The sequence below is a fragment of the Suricata suricatta genome, chromosome 2 (assembly GCF_006229205.1).
Source record: "Suricata suricatta isolate VVHF042 chromosome 2, meerkat_22Aug2017_6uvM2_HiC, whole genome shotgun sequence".
In the NCBI taxonomy this organism is placed as follows: domain Eukaryota; kingdom Metazoa; phylum Chordata; class Mammalia; order Carnivora; family Herpestidae; genus Suricata; species Suricata suricatta.
In genome coordinates, this window is record NC_043701.1 from 15,941,610 (window position 1) to 15,956,840 (window position 15,231).

Genomic DNA, 15,231 nt, shown 5'->3' on the forward strand with positions numbered 1-15,231 from the left:
TACATGAGATAGTGCTAGACAGACAGGCTTTCTGATGTTTGAAGCTAAAGGCATCCCTAACAATCCCTAAAAATGGAGGCCACAATTTGGGATAGAACTGTATCTTCCCATCTGAATTCCATCATAGTTTTTCTCTAAGAGTTTAGTTTCGAAAGGTAAATAATCAAAATGATTCATTTCCCACAGATCAAAGTGTTATGTAATGTGGCAAAAAATATAATGAAAAGTTTGGGAAGATGATGACCATAAAAGGTCAGGGTGCCTTCTAGGTCAGACCTGGCTCAGACCCTGACATGACCACCTCAATCTGGGTCATTTCATCTGAAAAATAGGGGTAATGAGTCATTTATTTCATGGAGTTCTTGTGAAAATTACATGTGATCTTTATGAATTGCTTACCTAGTGCCTGGAAGATGAAGATGACTATGGCCTGTCATCACATACTTCTTAATTTGCAAAATAAATGTTCAACTTTATACTCATCCTCTTGATATCAACTTGCACTTCTACAGTTTTTCAGGAAACCTTTATTCTCAACTATATTCATGTTTTCTTTTTGAGAAAATTCCTGTTGGTGCCAAGTGTTTCTTTTTTTTAATTATTATTATTTTTAAATGTTTATTTATTTTTGAGAGAGAGAGAGAGAGAGAGAGAGAGAGTGTGTGTGTGTGTGTGTGTGTGTGTGTGTGTGTGAGCAGGGGATGTCAGAAAGAGAGGAAGACACAGAATCTGGAGCAGGCTCCAGGCTCTGAGCTGTCAGCACAGAGCCCGACGCAGGACTCAAACTCTTGAACCGCAAGATCATGACCTCAACTGAAGTCAGATGCCCAACCAACAGAGTCACCCAGGTGCCCCTTCTTTTTTTAATGTTTATTTATGTATTTTGAGAGAGAGAAAGAGAAAGCGAGAGAGAGAGAGAGAGCAAAGGGAGCTACAGAGAGATTGAGAGAGAAAAGGAGAGAGAATCCAAAGCAGGCTCCACACTGTCAGTGCAGAGCCCAATGTAGGGCTCAAACCATGAGATCATGACCTGAGCAGAAATCAAGAGTCAGATGTTCAACTGACTGACCCATCTAGGTGCCCCCCCAAGTTTTTTCTCAGTAGTCAGTTATGCCAATCCTTTAGATATTACTGCATTGCATTGTTCTTACCACCCTCTCCTTGACTCATCTGACTAGGATGCGGCCAAAATTAGCATCATGTAAGGGAAGTTTGGAGAACAGAGTGCAAGATGGTGATGTCAAAGTTATTGGAGACAAATACCCGGCCCTATACACACAGCACTGCCAAGGAAATGTCACCTAGCTGGGGTAAGGGAATAGAATAGAAGTTAGGGTGATTCCCTCACTCATATACACAGAGAGCCAAACAAAACAACAATAAAGCAAGAAAGAAGACTCACAAACATACACAAACCAAAATAAGAAGCAAGTAGGATTTAAGACATTGAAATCATGAGCCTTGAGCAATAGCAAAAATCTGCTTACTAATGTACTAAATATTCATTAGAATGATTGTTTAAGTGGATAAGAGAAGAGCACCACCGGGGGAAGGGGATTGAGGTGGAAAACAAGGCTTAGTTAAGCTTCCAACTTTGTCCCTTGAGTAGCAGTAACTAGATTTGTATTTAAACAAAGACCCAACTTCCCTGTTCTCCAGCCACTTTGATATAGAGAATCTTCAAACCATGATTACTTCCAAGTGGTGGAGAAATGAAAGAATTAGTCATTAGCAAAGTTTCTTCTTTTCACTTTGGACATGAAAGCCCTGAAAAGATACGTAGACCCCCCCGTTTCAAGGGCCCACTCTAGTCTGGGAAGGGTTTATTACAGCGTTGAGGGCTTCTTGCACAACCTGATGTAGAGAGGCATTCTCGATGGACTAATCACAGCAAGTGGCCCAGAGGCTTAGCTCATGCTTCGAAAATACATGAAAAGTGAAATTTAAACTGTCAGTTTGTGTCTCCAGACTCAGCACTTCTAAGGGTGGATTCATTTCTACTTGTCCAGTCCTGTTCCCTGTCCCCGGATTTGGCATCACCGTCCACAAACCTTGATTCCTTGGGTTATTTTTGATCTTTTCTTTTTCCTTTTCTCACCCCTAGCCACTCAGCTACTGCTTCTTGTCAGTAATTTTCTCTCTATTCTGCTGTCCCTCCATCACCATTGCTGACTTACTTATTCGACCACCTTGATTTCCCAGCTGGCTTATCTCAACCGGCATCCCTGCTGTTCTCTTCACTCCTCCTCCTCCATCTACTCCACACAGCCAGAGCAAGGCCTTCAAAATGGAAATCCAGGGGCACCTGCGTGGCTCAGTTGGTTAAGCATCCGGCTTCGGCTCAGGTCATGATCTCACGGTTCGTGGGTTTGAGCCCCGCTTCGGGCTCTGTGCTGACAGCTAGCTCAGAGCCTGGAGCCTGTCTTCAGATTCTGTATCTCCTTTTCTCTCTGACCCTCCCCTGCTTGCGCTCTCTCTCTCTCTCAAAAAAAAAACCATTTAAAAAAACACCCAGAAATCCAATATATGGTGCTAAATGGCTTACAACATGAAGGCATGCCTATAACAACAAAATGAAGTCTAACTTCCACATGAATGTTGGCAAGATTATTCCCAGACCTGACCCGTGCTCATCTCTTCAGGCATGTTTGGTACAGCCTCTTTTGAAGCATGCGATATCATGGGGAAAAAATAGCAAATTTATAAGTGGTCAGAAGTATTGGCTCACTGTCGATTACTCTTTAACATATATACAGAAACTAAAAGGGTGATCCATCTCTATATGTATCTATGCATTGGCTTCTCCCTTTAGCCCAACCTTTTACTTTCTCGTCTGGATTGCCACTGACATTTCTGCTAGCGTCAATCAAAACTGTCCATCCCGTAAATGCAACCCAGTTAGTCAGCAAGGTCACATGAGTGCTAGGAACTTAATTTCTTACAGCAAGTACTATTCATTTACAGCTTGAAAGAGTGCCAAGTCTGAAAACTTCATGCTGGAGTACATTATGGCAAGATTTGGAAATGAGAACAGGTTGGGATTAAATGAGGTAGTTCACAGTTATTTTAATTTTTAATATTGTAGGCCTCACTGCACATATATTTAACCCAATTCTTAGAGAGTAAGTTTGTTTCCAACCCTTTAAAACTGAAAATGAAGAAGTTACACACCATGAACGTTCTGGTTTCAAGAGAAGGCCTCAGAGCACACTGGATGTGAATGGATGCCGGAGCCAGCTACACAGAAAGGAGCTGCTTGGGGCACTCAAGTCCCACTAAATAATTCAGAATCCCTAATGGAAATCAGATCCAATGTTTCCCCAGCGGAGGCACAGCCTTCTTGGTTACCCGATAGCCAGCTAGCTCCTCAAGAGCTTTAGAAAACAACAATAAAGTAAAAGGTAAAAAATATTTTAATGGCGTTCATATTCTCCTGGGTGCCATGTTGTTGGCATGAAGTTCCCAACTTCCTGACAGCTGCTGCCATTGTAAAGAGACAGAGAGAGACAGAGAGAGACAGAGAGAGAAATCAATACTTAAATCTGAAACAGCCAGAAAGTTCAATGAGGGGTGCCAGAATTAACTGGTTTGTGTATGTGTTCGGCCTTTCAAAAGCCCTTAGTCTTAAGAGGAGAGGAGGTATTCCAAGTAAACAACTCATTAAGAATCACACAGCAATACATTTAATTTAAGGAAGAATATTCATGTGAGACTTTGTCTAATATTTCAATAATAGAATGAACTGTTGCATACAGTAATGTCTCTCTCTCTCTCTCTCTCTCTCTCTCTCTCTCTCTCACTCACTTTCTCTCTCTTTCTCTCCAAACAGGAAGAGAATATTGATTTCCCAGTCTTGGCCACCAGCCCCAACCCTTCTCACTATAACTATTGAGATGAATGAGTTGGTGTCTCTAAAAGCACTAAGCAATCTTCAAGAAAGTACCGCTTTATAAATAAAAAAAGCTTGATTATTATTGGGTAGAAATGGTAGAGAGAAAGTTGGAGCCCTTATCAAAGGCTGTTGGTGCCCTGACATTTGCTGTCAGCTCTGAAAAGGTGGCTGTGAAATTCATTGTACCCAGTCCTGGTTGGCTTTGGGCCCAGCACACAGTGGGATTTCTGGCCAATGGCCCCGTACAGTGCGACGGCTGGCGCCCAGCCCAGGGATTAGAGAGCTTTCATTTCTTTGTCTCATTGATATTAGTCACAGAATCTCCCTTTTCCTGCACAACCCAAGCCCGTGCGGCGGTGGAGGGAGGGAGAGGGCAGAAGCAGAAATCGCTGTGGACTCTGAGCTCTGGTACCCCTAGGAGTGAGAAGAAAAGTTCCATTTCCAACTCAGCAATCGAACATCTGTACCTATTTCGTTATGCACATTTAGCAGGAAATGGATAGTCTGGTATGTCCTTGAAAGGAAAATTGCTGTATAGATATAAGACCCTGTAGGTTAATCTTGGACAAACAAGGTATTCAGGCTTCTTTTGCTTTCTCCCCCTCCAATGAACCAATGACTTCTGAAATTTCATCTCAAGGAGCAATTTTGGTAAACATAATTTGCAGGCACAATTTATTCAATTTCTAGATATCTGTGTTCATGTGTACATGCATGTATAGATTTCCTTTGATTCCACCTCGGCATGTATGTGCATAATCGTGTACTTGTGCGCAGGTAGGTAATGTACGCTTTGCAGAATCTGTCCATGCTAATAGGTCCTGGAGCCACATTATACTTGAATCTCTCAGAAAATGTTCTGCTGGTTCCAGAGAATAAACTTTGGCCTCCAATAATAATAACCTTGTCTTAAATATTCATATGCAATGGAAACAGACAGTCATTTCCAAAATAAAACTAGGACTATGAATTGCTAAACAGCAACTGGTCTTAAAATAAACCCACAGAGCCCCAACATATCATAACAAAATGACTCAGGCTTACATCTCTTTGCCTGATTCCCCGAAAAAAAATTTTTGATACAAGAAATGAAGTATCAAAGTCTTAAGGAAGATCTAAATTGAGTACATGTGCATAGGCTAAGCTCCTTTTCATTGTATTACACAACTGTCATTAGTGAGAAATTAATCTCAGATATAAAATTTGTGTATTTTCTGGAACCAGCTGAGTGGCAGAGGGAGTGAGAGAAGGGTGGGGAGGGAGGGCATATAAATGTGAAAAGCTGTCACCCTCCTCTCTCATCAGCCTGTTCCATTTCTGCTTCCCCAGCTGTAACGTAGTAATAATAACATCCATTCTTAGGGTTCCTCACGTACATCAAATGAGAAAATATATGTGGAAAACTTCATAAAACTTACATTATTCAAACAGGGTGGTGTTACATGGCACTTGAAGTTGGCAATACTTAACGGGATGGGATTAAAAGAAAGATGGAGGGAAACCTACATGGCTCAATTAAGCATCTCATAGTTCATGAGTTTGAGCCCCATGTCGAGCTCTGTGCTGACAGCCGGGAGCCTGGAGGCTGCTTCAGGTTCTCTGCCTCCCTCACTGTCTGCCCTTCCCCACTCCCCCCTTTTTTTCTCTTAAAAATAAATACACATTTTTAAAAAAAAATAAGAGAATGATGGATTTTGTTCCAGTGAAATTGGGGCTTTCACATTCCTAAAATTATAATAAAATGTTGAACCCCACACTCAGAGTAGCAGGAATCTTGAAGATTCCCAGTCCTGTTACATTTTAAAGAAAATCAAGGTCAAGAGCCATTAGTGATTTATCCATGGCCAGAAATTAACCAGCAGCAGATGAAGGGAATCTCACTCCGTACTTTTCAACCCCATATTCTTGCCTCTGCATTCTTTACAAATGACACCTAGCTGGGTTTTGTTGTTGTTGTTGTTATTGTTGTTTTGTTAAATGACCCCTGAGAGAGGTGGCGGTGGTGATGGAGCAGCTGGGTGTGGTTGTGTAATTCTGGAAAGGCTTCACGGCGTAGGAGGAACCTGACAGAGGACAGGGTGTAGGTGAAGGCGGAGCAGGGAAGACTTCATCAGTGCAGGACATACCAAGAACCAGTGAGGCATAAAGTGGCACTTTGTACCCAGAAGGCACTGGGGACAGCTACCTGGCTACCCTAGAAAGAATTCATTGGAGACAATAAGAAATTTAGTGTATTATCAAAGGCCAAGTTCTAGATGATGCCCTTCAAATAAATTCTGCACGAGTCTATGTAAATTTAGGTTCTTGAATGAGAGATTGACAAGATGATATGCTCTTCATAGGTTTTCCTTCATGTAGATAGCCTCCCTGCTTTACACGTCAGTCTTTCTAAATATTACCGGCACCTGTCAGTCTGTTTAGGAAGCCCCCATGTCCCTGTTGTGTCTATGACAAACACAGATTCAAGATCTGCCACGCGTGAACATCACTCCAGCTTAGGATGATTCCCAGACCTTTGCTTCAGCCAAAGCTGTCCGTGAGCCATGCCCAGTATTCCTGGGGGACTTTGGGGGCTCCACCCACAAGAATAATTGCCAGCTCTGACTCTACCTGTCACACTTTCTTAAAGCCATTCTTCAAAACCCAGTATAAATTCTTCTTTTTCTATTAAGTGGTCTTTCTTCCTAACCTTTGAGGTGGATCCTTTTCCCTCTGAATTGAGACAACAACCTTTTACTATAAACTCATATGCTTTTATCAGAGATGTTGTAAGCTTAATCTCTTTGAGGACAGGATGCAGGCCTTCAGGTGTGACACTGCCTTTTTATATCCCTCACCGCCAGTGCTGCCCTGCGTGAGCTGGGCCCGAGGCAGAATCTCCGGGGGTTAGCTGGTTGGGCATCTACACACCACAGACATCCTTCTGGGTTAACTATCCACTGAATATCTGCTAATATCAGCAGTTAGCAATCTACTTTAGGAAATAAGCAAAGAAAATGGATTTCTTAAAATTAAGGAGTTTATGGGGTGCCTGGGTCACTCAGTTGGTTAAGCATCCATCCGACTCTTGATTCTGGCTTGGGTCATGATCAAGCCCCACATTAGGCTCTGCACTGACAACATGGCGCCTCCTTGGATTCTCTCCTTCTCTCCCTGCCCCTCCCTCCCTCTCCCTTTCTCTCAAAGTTAAGTGAATAAAAACTTTTAAAAAATAATTTAAAATTTAAAAAAAAGGAGTTTACTTTTGAAAGTCTTAGGATACATCTTGTGTTTACATGCATCTATTCCTAATTTAATGCAGCGTCTGGCCCAGAATTTCGTGAGTAGATTTTAAAGATTCTTTGTTAATGTAAAAAATGATGATATGTTTATTCACTAGCAAGTAATGTTCTGAACATGTTAAAAGCTTAATTTTCTTAGCAAACTTGTAAGGCGGGCATTGTTGTTATCCTCACTTCACAAATGGTAAACCAAGGCACAGAGTGGTCAAGTGACTTACCAGAGGTCACACAGCTAGGAAGTGAAAGAGCTAAGCTTTGAAACCAGGCAGTCTGACTGGAGCCAACGCTGTTAAGCCCTATACCACACTATCTTTTTATTTTGTTTTACATATAAACTTTATTGGGGTACATTTAATAATTTTAGTTATATACAATAACATGTACCCATATAAGGTACACAGTTTGATGATTTTTGACAAATGTATATTTCTATGTTGCCACCATGTCAATAGAATATTTCATGATTCTACCCAACTCTCCAACCTCAACTTGTAGTCACAGGTACAACCACTGATCTGGTTTTTTGTCAATGCAGATCACATGTGCTTTTTCTAGAATTTGATATAATGGAATCACACAGTATGTGCTCATAAGTGTCTGGCTCGTTTGGCTCAGTGTAATGCTTCTGCAAGTAATCCATGTTGTTGCAGGTATCAACATTTCTTCTTTTATTTCTGAATAATATCTCATTGAATGGATCTATCAGATTTTATCAACACATTTATCAATTGATGGATTTCCAATTTGGGGCTATTATAGACAAGGATGCTATATGGACATTTATGTGCACAAAAAGGTGTGGGACACATATCCGTATTTAACTTGAGTAAATACCCAATAATGAAAAGCCTGGATCATGTGGTAGAGACGTATGTTTGGTTATGAGCACCCGCCAAACGATTTTCCAAAGTGGTTGTGCCATTTTATACTATAGTCCCAATACTTGGGATTGTCAGTCTATTTTTTTTTAATTTTTTTTAATTTTGAGAGGAGGAGAGAGAGAAAGAGCATGAGTGAGGGAAGAGGAGAGAGAGGGGAAGAGAGAGAATCTCAAGGCAGCTCCAGGCCCAGTGTGAAGTCTGACACGGGGCTCAAACTCCTGAATGGTGAGATCAAGACCTGAGCTGAAATCAAAAGTCAGACACTCCACGGACCGAGTACCTAGGCTTGCCAGGACTGTCAGTCTTTTTAATTTTAGCTCTTTCGGTAGGTATGTGGTGGTATCTCACTGGGGTTTAGTCTGCATTTCCTTGACAAGGAAAATAATGTAAAGCATTTTTTCATATGCTTATTGGGATTTATGTATTTTCTTTTGTGAAGTGTCTTTGGAGATCTTTTGACCATTTTTTATTTTTTTATTTATTTTTATTTTTTAAATGCTTATCTTTGAAAGAGAGAGACAGAGACAGAGCCAGAGCGTGAGCAGGGGAGGGGTAGAGAGAGGGGGACACAAAACCTGAAGCAGGCTGACAGCGGGGAGCCCAATGCAGGGCTCAAACTCACAAGCCCTGAGATCATAATCTGAGCCGAAGTCAGATGCTTGCCCGACTGAGTCACCCAGGGACCCCTTGACCATTTTTTAAAATTGCATTGACTTCTGATTATTCAGTTACGGGAAATCTTTAATATCCTGGATCACAATCTTTGTCAGATATGTGTTTGATAATATTTATTTGCACTTTCAGGGTTGCCTTAGTATTATTTTCAATGGTGACTTTCAAAGAATAGAATTTTCACTTTTATGAAATTCAGTTTATCCACATTTTAATAACAATTTGTGCTTTTTATATTTTATCTAAGAAACCTTTTCCCATCCAAGGTAACAAAGATGTTCTCCTATTATATTCTTCAAAAATTCTATAGCATTTGCTTTTACATTTAGGTCCACAATCCATGTTGAGTTTATTTTTCTCTAGAGTATAGAAATTTATTTTTTCCACATGAATATTCAGTTCTTTGGGGACCATTTGTTGGAATGATGATCCTTTCCCCATGAAATATGTTCGAGTCTATTTGTGAATTGATGGTTTGGTTTCCATTGATCTAGAAATCTATCTTTATGCCAGAATTGCACAGTAATCTTGATTATTTTAGCCTTATTCTGGGACTCAATTTCAAGCAGTGTGAGTCCTCCAACCTTGTTCTTTACTTTAAAATGTGCTGCCTATTTGTTATCCTTTGCACCACCATAGAAATTTTGGTACCGGTTTGTCAATTTAATTTAGAAAATTTTGGGGGATTCGGTTTGAATTACACTGAATCTGTAGATAAAGATGGAGAGAATTTACGTCTTAATGGTCTTAAAATTTCAGATTGATGAACATCGTGAATCTCTCCCACTTACTTCCAGGTTCTATCATTTCCATCAGAAATCTTTGGTATTTTTCAGTGTCTAAGCCTTGGACATGTTTTGTTACATTTATCTCACTAGTAGTTTATGCTTTTAAGATACATGTGTTCACATTTATTTTCCCACTGATTAATTGCTAAAATTTAGAAATAAAATTGATTTTTAATATTTTGAACTTGTATCTAGCTAAGGGCACTTAATAGTTCTAGATGCGGGGCGCCTGGGTGGCTCAGTCAGTTAAGCCTCCGACTTCGGCTCAGGTCAGATCTCACGTTCGTGGGTTCGAGCCCCGTGCCAGGCTCTGTGCTGACAGCTAGCTCAGAGTCTGGAGCCTGCTTCTGGTTCTGTGTCTCTTTCTCTCTCCGACCCTCCCCGTCTCATGCTCTGTCTCTCTCGGCATCAAAAAAAAAATTTTTTTTTAATTAAAAAAAAATAGTTCTAGATGTTTTTCTATGAATTAGTGACAATTCTCTCTCTCTCTCTCTCTCTCTCTCTATATATATATATAAACTCATGCCATATGAGAATAAAGACAATTGTACCTCCTTCCATTATTTTTACTTCTTTTTTTCTGGCCTTATTTTACTAGCTAAGATCTCTAGCACAACATCAAATAAAAATGGTAGGAATGGGGGCGCCTGGGTGGCTCAGTCGGTTAAGCCTCTGACTTCGGCTCAGGTCAGATCTCACATTTGTGGGTTCGAGTCCTGCATCAGGCTCTGTGCTGACAGCTAGCTCAGAGCCTGGAGCCTGCTTCAGATTCTTTGTCTCCCTCTCTCTCTGCCCCTCCCCCTCTCATGCTCTGTCTCTCTCTGTATCAAAAATAAATAAACATTTGAAAAAATGGTAGGAATGGTAATTTTTGCCTCGTTCTGAATCTTTGATGGAAAGCATTGACTTTCATGAGAAAGGGTCACATTAGCTGAGGGCTTTCTGCACACATGCCTGACCAGAACAGAGATGTTCAGTTATATTCCTAAGTTGCTGAGAATTTTTATCATAAACGGGTATTGAGTTTTTTCTAATGCTTTTCCCTATGTATGTAAATGTGTTCCTTTTGTTCCTCTAATTATTCTGTTAATATAGTGAATTAGGCCATTTGATTTTCACGTGTAACACCAAACTTGCGTTCTGGGTATAAACATCCAGTGTGACATACAGTATTCTATTTTTCCACATATTATGGGCATTGATTTGGTGGCATCTGTTAAGGGCATCTGCATTTATGATCTTTGAGGGATATTGGTCTAATAGATTTTATTTTTTTGTAATGGGTGCTCAAACTCTTTGGGGTATTTCAGGCTTGATTGTCTGGGTGAGTGTGGATGAAACCCAAGGCCTGCTGCTCAGTTTTGCCACTTTAGAACCTTAATGTTTTAGCAGCTCTTTTTTTAAATGTTTATTTACATTTGTGTGTGGGAGGCGGGGGAGAGAGAGACAGAGAGAGAGAGGAGGAGGAGGAGGAGCAGAGAAAGAGAGGGGGAGATGCAGAATCTGAGGCAGGCTGCAGGCTGTCAGCACAGAACCCGACGCGGGGCTGGAACCCATGGACCATGAGATCATGACCTGAGCCGAAGTCGGACGCTTAGCTGACTGAGCCACCCAGGTGCCCCTAGCAGCCCTTGATTAGAAAGGCAAGATGAGGGGCTTAGATTCCTAACAGGTTCAGGACAGCCTGACTGATCAAGTATAAATTCATAAAATATAGGGGCTTTGTGGGTTGCTTCCCAAATCCGTTTTACCGTTTCCTTTTGTTGGCGGGAATCTGTGTGGCCACGTGACTGGCGTCCACTAGGGATTCGGCCTTCTTTACTTTAAGCCAGATCTGCCCGAAGCTCCTTGAAATCGTCTTGAAAAGCCTTGGTTCACAGACTGAAGGTACAGAGTCAAAAGATGGTAACACCTGATCCTTGACTTTTCTGTGTTTTCTTAAATCAGAAAAAAAAAGCATATTCCTTACGGAAAATAAAGAAGTTGAAATCTAGTCACAGTGATAAAAAAATAAAGTTTTTTAAAAATTACCTTTGGAGTAGTTCGGAGCCAGGAAGAGAAGTGCATTAATGGGCCCTCTATCACACTGCCGAGCCTGATGTATTGTCCCGTCGCCTGGTAGGGATATTGCGGCACCCGGAATGGTAATCAAGAATCTAAACATCCTGCCAAGTAGGCAATCCAAGAGACACTCTGACGAATTTTTCATCAATTCCCTTCACATATTTTCACTCCATGCTGTTCACACTTCTTGTATTTGTCACTGCAGAATCAGTGGCCTCATTTCCAAAACACCCTTAGGACATGTTGTAATTTCGATGGCGTTAGATTGTCTTGCGTTGGCCATAGTTTAGTCTGGTGGCTTCACGTAGGGGCTCATTAATTATACCTGGAAAGATCGGGCGGGACGGGGAGGGTGAGCCTTAGTGAGCCACGCCCACTGGGGAGCTCCTGGGGGACAGAGAAAGGGTGAAAGGGTGTTAACAATCAGTCATTCTTCACAAGAGGCAGGGAGAAGTTCGGACAGTGGATTGCCTCCATCGCCTCCTCGCTCTGCTCCCGTCCTTAGCCACCTGTGCTCCATTCACCACAGACCATCGTAAATCAATCAGATGTTGTCACTCTCAAGGGCTTCCACCTCACTGAGAGCAAAAGTAGAATTTCTTACGTTAGACAAAGGTTGTACAGGATCTGACCCACTACTCGCCTGGCCTGGATGCCTGGCCCCACCCACTGTGTTCCTGCCACAGTGGCCTCCTTCCTGGTCCTCTAACACATGGGGCAAGGTCAGACCCCAGGGCCTTTGCACTGACCGATCCCTTTGCCTGGCGATTCTCCTCCTAAATATTTATTTGGCCAACTCCCTCAGTTCATTTAAGTCTTCTCTCAGGTTTCACCCCAGGGAGCCTTTCCTTCCCCAAATTGGCAGTTTTATCTTCCTTTACTGTATTATTTTTTTCATGGCCTTTCTCAAATCTTTTTAAAATTTAATTAACTAAGTTTGTTTATGTAAACAAAATTTTAAGCTATAGCATAGTAGGAAGTTTTATCTGTTTTTGTTCATAGCTCTATTCACTCAAATATTTGAATCTTCAGGGGGCACCTGGGTGGTTTACTCAGTTGAGCATCTGACTTCGGCTCAGGTCATGATCTCACAGTTTGTGGGTATGAATCCTGTGTCGGGCTCTGTGCAGCTCAGAGCGTGGAGCCTGGAGCCTGCTTCAGATTCCGTGTCTCCCTCTTTCTCTGCCCCTCCCCTGCTCATGCTCTGTCTCTTTCTCTTGAAAATAAATAAGCATTTAAAAAACTGAAAAAAAACCCAACAAACTCTTGAGTCTTCAAAGAATGTTTGTGAAGTGAATGGAATAACTTGAAATCTGGAATCAGTAGACCCAACTGAGGCAGCAGGTTGGATGTAGACTGAACACTGTGCATTTCAACATATCTTCTCCTTGAACTCTGGTGTTAAGTACTGGGCTGACGTCAATTAGGATCAGTCTCGACCTCAGAGATTACTATTTCTTAAGAAATACCCCTTAATATTCCACTATATTTAAAAACCACGGTGGTTAGTAATATACTTAAGGTTTCTTATCTTAGCGTTACTAACACTGTGGGACAAATAATTCTTGGGGGCCGTTCCATGCACTGCAGGGTAGTCAGCGGCGCCCCTGGCCTCCGCCTCCTGACTCCTGTTGCAACCCCCTCTCCTAAGCTGTGACAACCAAAAATGTCTCTGGACATTGTCAGATGTCACCTGGAGGGCAACACTGTTCCTGGCTGAGAACCACTGATATCAAGGATTTTCATATATTCCTAGCTGAACACAGGGTTACAGTTTGGATACTATTCAGGGAACGGAGCGGAAGTTCTGGGGAAGCCGGCTCACCGCATCTTCCCTGAAGAAGAGCACCCACATCACTGGTAGCAAGATGCTACGTTTGCAAATGTTGAGATAAAGTTTAGGAAGAGATGGAAGATGGACGGCCCCTTGTTTGAGGGCCTAGAAACTCTACCCTGCAGGAGTGACAGTGAACGTGGAGAAGTCTCTTTTGAAAAGAGCCTTGGAAAAAATAAAAATATAAAATAACAGCGTGCGTTCCTCCACAATTTTTGCAGCTGAAACCGCACTGACACCACCACTGCATCGTCACTGCGAGCATGGAATCACAGAAGGCAAAGGGGCAGCATGAAATCTGGGTGTCCAGGGAAGACAGCACCTTATTAATTTATTTTGCCTTAGGAGGGTGTGTGGCATGTGTACGAAGACTTTGGTGATAGAGACAGATGGGAGGCTTACATGTGAATTTCTGAAAAAAAAAGACTGATTAAAAGGTCTACTTGTAGAGATGTCTCTTTGTCCGTAGCTGGCCCCTTCATGGGACATTTGTCCTGGTAGTAGTCAACATAAGAGCCCAAAGTTTCTAAGAACTCCTTGCCACCAAACAATGCTTCTAATTTGGGGGTTTGGTAGGCAAACAAATGTCCTTGATAAGAGTTACATAACACGCTTAAGAGATATTTATCAGATTGAAGGGATGTAACCGCAGAATGTGGAAAATGGAAGTATATGTTGCAACCGTTTGGGGGAGGATGCCATCAAATCATGAGCTGAAAGGCAGGAAAGGGGGGAAGACTAGCCGCAGGCAAGGACTGATGAATACCAGAAAATCGCAAAAGTTACCTTTTGAAACGTTGGGGGAAACTTGTTTTATATTTCGTAATTAGTTATGCAATACTTTTGTCATATCTGTATCGTAAATATCCAACTATGTGTTACCCAAACAACCCTAGCTGTATTACCTTAGCATCGTTTCTCAATGAAACTTCATGGAAACCCAGAAAGCTCCGCAGCCCAGCCTCTAAGATTTACTAAGCCCAGAGTTTGAGCCACATGAAGCCCCCAAAACTCTTGAGTGTCGAAGGCCTGTCACTAAATAGGTCACTAATGGCACCAAGGAAGCCCAAAAAGGAAAAAAAAAAGTCCCCTAAAGGAAGGTGGAATTTAATTGGGAACCTTCAGACATCTGTCGCTCTTTGTGACAAGCCCAAGAAAGGACTTCACATTTGTGACGCGCAGGTGGGACAGGACTGACAGATGAAGAAACCGGAGCTCGGTGCAGGAGAGGGATTTTCAGCGTGGGGAGGAATGAGGGTCTCCTTTTGATGACTGGGCTTTTTCATCCCAAATATCATTAAAAAAAAAGTCTGGGGCCCAAATTGTATCCTCAAATGTTAACAGCAGTCCTTCGAAGCTGGCTAAGCGGGGGTGTGCGGCCACCTAAAGCCCAGGTCAGGCACAAAGTTTGGGAGAGGAAGGCGCTGTGGGTCCCTGCTGAAAACAAAACCTCGTTTCTTCTGGCTCAAACCCGAGCGCCCGCTCCTGCGAGGAGAGAGCGGCCCGCGAGACTCCTGCCTTTAATGAGCTTCCCAATCAGCTCGCGAGGGAAAGGCGCGCTCCCTCCCTCGCCCAGCCTGCGTCCTCGCCCTGCCCGCTCCGCTCAGCCCTCCCCTTCTCCAGTTCCCTTCCGTTCCCTCCGCGGCAGGGCGCAGCGCAGGCCCAGGCCGGACCCGCTTCCCCGCCCGCCCGTCCCAAACCCCGCCGAGGGAGCCGCCGAGCCGAGGCCCAGCCGCCGCGGGGAGCGGGCAGCGGGACCCCCGGGGGAGCCACCGTCCGGGAGGCAGGGCGCAGCAGCGGCGCGCGGGCAGCGGCCACC